At 44.1% G+C, this 3526-nt stretch overlaps 1 protein-coding gene across 11 annotated transcripts in view; it reads right to left on the bottom strand.

Moving 5' to 3' along the window:
- Positions 1–3526, bottom strand: part of GOLGB1 (golgin B1) — a 127145-nt gene that overhangs the window by 115433 nt on the left and 8186 nt on the right. Inside the window, exon 1 of one of the 11 annotated variants that reach the window (XM_032803436.2) lies at positions 2913–2983. The exons of the other annotated variants lie outside the window; for them this stretch is intronic. The gene's annotated coding sequence lies outside the window, so the exon portion shown is untranslated. Of the gene's footprint in view, positions 1–2912; positions 2984–3526 lie in introns of those variants that run through there. 11 annotated transcript variants of the gene reach the window in all.

Below are 3526 nucleotides of genomic sequence, written 5' to 3'. Positions count from 1 at the left end.
TATATACCTGCCCCTGGAAATTTCCACTACCTGCGTCTGACGAAGTGGGTATTCACCCACGAAAGCTCACGCTCCAAAACGTCTGTTAGTCTATAAGGTGCCACAGGATTCTCTGCTGCTTTTGAAGTTATTGAGAACACATTTCCTCAGTGCTCTGATCTTTACACTGACACCTCCAATAGGAACTGGTTAGTACCCCTATTCTCAGTGTGGGGAAATGACAGTGCTGCATCATTCTTATAGCCTATATAATATGCAGACCTTGCAACCATCTGCCTTTGAATAGGAAAAAAATGACACATGCATCATACTTTGGTCACAGGACACATTAGACCAGTGCGCTTCACTATTTTTGAAGTGGGGGCAACTTTGGCAAAAAACCTTCAATGTGAGAGCCATATGGGGTGGGGCGGAAGGTTCGGAGCATGAGAGGTGGCCCAGGGTAGGGCAGAGGGTGGAGTGTGGGGGTGAGGGCTCTAGGGTGGAGCTGTGGATGATGGTTTGGGGTGGGGGGGAGCGGCTCAGGGCAGGGGCAGAGGGTTGGGATGTGGGAGGGGCATGAAGATTCTGGCTGGGTGTCCAGGCTCTGGGGTGGGGCCAGGGATGAGGAGTTTGGGGTGCAGGCAGGCTGCCCCAAGGCTGGGGGCAAAGAACTCCCCCCAGCCTTCTCCCTGCTGACAGGCAGCAAAGGAGCTCCGGGAAAAGGGGTCCTTTCTCCCCCCTGCCAACAGGCAGCATGGGAGCTCTGGAGCCGGGGCAGAGGGCCATAGCAGCCCTGCAAGCCCCAACTTGCTCTCCTCCCCCAGTTCCTGCCTACCCTCTCTCTCCTTTCCAGGTTACAACAGGCATTATGGGGTCACAGTCCCCTTGCCCGTCTCAGACTGCTAAATTGGAGGGGAGTCCCAGAAGTGGTGGTTGCAGTATGGATAAGGTTGAGAACTGCTTCATTAGGCATCCATGGTGGCATCTACTGTAACAGGAGAAACATTATGGTAGGGCACATGTTTGGGTGCTACAAACACAAAGACCTGGGACTGAACTCAGGTCTTGGCAAGTTTAAAGTCTTTCAAGTTCACTTTTAAAATACATTTAAATTCTTCCTGAAATCTCAGTACTTCTTTGACACCTACAAGTGAGTCATTAATATTCACAATGGTCACTTACATTTTTTTTTTATTACTGAAAAAGATCAAGACTATCTAGATGTCCCAACAAAGATCAGGGCCCTGTGGCACTAAGTGCGATGCAAACACATAGCAAAAGACAATAATTGACTCCAAATAGCTTTCAATCTAAAAAGGCAAAGTAGACAAATGGTGGAACAAAGGAAGTATCTTATTCCCATGTTACCTATGAAGAACTGAGACACAGGAATCAAGTGCCTTGCCCAACGTCACATAGGGAGTCTGCAGCAGAGTCAGGAACTGAACTTAGATTTCCAGAACCTCAGTCTAGTGCCTTAACCACTATGAATGAATGAATATTTAACTAAAACTACCAATATGTGCCTAAATTAAGGTTATGTCTACACTTAAAATGCTGCACTGCATCACTTCAGTTTAGACACTCACTATAGCGATTGGAAGGTTTCTCCACCTCCCCAAAAGACAGTAGCTAAGATGACAGAAGAATTCTTCTATTAACCTAACACCATCTATACTTGGGGTTATGTCAGTATAGCTATGTCTCTTATGGGTCTGGATTTCACACTCCTAAGACCAGACCTATGCTGATGTATGTTTTCAGCACAGACCAGCTCTGAATCACAGTATGATTATGTTGGTATAATTCCTGTCCTTCTCCTCCCACTGGTAGTCTCCCTTACTTGCTTTATCCCAGTTTACATTTAGACTATCAGCTCTTTGGGGCAGGGGTGATCTCTCCTGAGGTTTACCGTAAAGTGCTCAGCAGACTTCTGGGTACTTTATCATAATGAACAAAACATTAATTTGAGAGATTCTTGTGGATGATGAGGTATTTCTTGTTGTTTAAACTGATCACCTTCCAGGATGACAGATTTTAGAGTTCTCTGCTGCACTCTGTGGCAGATTGCACATAAGAGAAGCATTTCTTTGAGATTATTTGCCAAATTCTCCACTGGTGTAAGCAAGTCAATGTCAACATTTATGTCAACCATTAATTTAGATCCAAAGTAGATAACCATAGAACAGAAACAGATGGCCACTGCAAAAAAGAAACATTCCTATCACCTACAGTCTTCTGTTAATGCAGGGGTGAAGGAAAGGATCAATTCACGTTTTCTTATTATTGTCACATTATTACTGTTTCAAATGGTCTGATAATGCAGTTCTGGAAACACCTACTGAGTAAAGTGACCATATTTTCAAAAGAATAAAAAGGGACACTTATGGTGACATTTTTAGGGGATTGAAATATACAAAGGACAAAGGACATTTAAAAAAAAAAATTCTTATGGTGTCACTACTGCCAGCTTCTTACTCAGCAATAAAGGTATATGTCTTGGACAGGAGGATTTTAACATGGGGTAAAATTTTCAAAAGTGCTTAAGTAACTTAAGACCTAAATCCAATGGGACCAAACATTTTTCTTCACTCCAAATATTGTTCAAACTTAACACTCCTTTCACTGGACTTAAAATCTATCTTTTGTAGTTAATAAATTTGTTTTTGCTTTATCACAAACCAGTGTGTGAGAGTCATAATTTGGGGCAAAATGCTGTTGTGGATGCCTTCTTCACATTGAGGGAGGGGGCAAATTTCATGAGCTTATGCTGTACATATCTCTGTGCAGTGCAAGACTGTATAATTGTGGGTTTACACCCCCAGAAGGGGGTGTGTTCTTGAGCAGCTGGGCAATTCCTTAGCTCTAGACTCCCCATGCAGAGCTGATCACAGCAGCCTACAAGTACAGCAGCTGGGTGTGTGCCCTACCTGTGTGAATATTAGTGAAAGAGCAAGTTTGGAGAACTTGGCAACTTAGCACAGCAGCACAAGGTGAGAGGGACCCCAGCCTGGTGGGTCAGCGGGGCTCAGTGGTAACCCATTTCCAAGTGGCACCCCGGGGGGAACCTATCACAGGTAACATTGTCAATAGTACTGCAAAAAAGGCATAAGTGTTCAATATATATTTCTGCTTGGTATTTGGGGAAAAAATGTGTAATCATATAATGCAGAAACACTTTCTATTCCAATAACAACTTGGGAAGATGTTAAACAGCAGCTACTAAAGCCTGACATTTTTAGATCTGCAGGTCCAGAGAACTAGCATCCAAGAATTTTTAAAAAGTTGGCTGAGGTGCTATATTTTCAATAACACTTGGAACACTGGGGAAGTTTCAGAAGACTGGGAGAAAACTAGAGATGCTCCAATAGTTAAAGAGGGTAAACAGGATGACCTGCTGTCACGGAGTCTGGGGAAGTCCGGCCTTGCACCCCTCTTCCTGGACCCCACAGTGACTTTTATCCAGCCAGTAAAACAGAAGGTTTATTGGACAACAGGAACACAGGTTACAGCAGAGCTTGCAGGCACAGTCAGGACCCCTCCA

The sequence above is a fragment of the Chelonoidis abingdonii genome, chromosome 1 (assembly GCF_003597395.2).
Source record: "Chelonoidis abingdonii isolate Lonesome George chromosome 1, CheloAbing_2.0, whole genome shotgun sequence".
NCBI lineage: Eukaryota > Metazoa > Chordata > Testudines > Testudinidae > Chelonoidis > Chelonoidis abingdonii.
The sequence above is the reverse complement of the archived record's forward strand: the minus strand, read 5'-3'. Positions and strand labels throughout refer to the sequence as shown.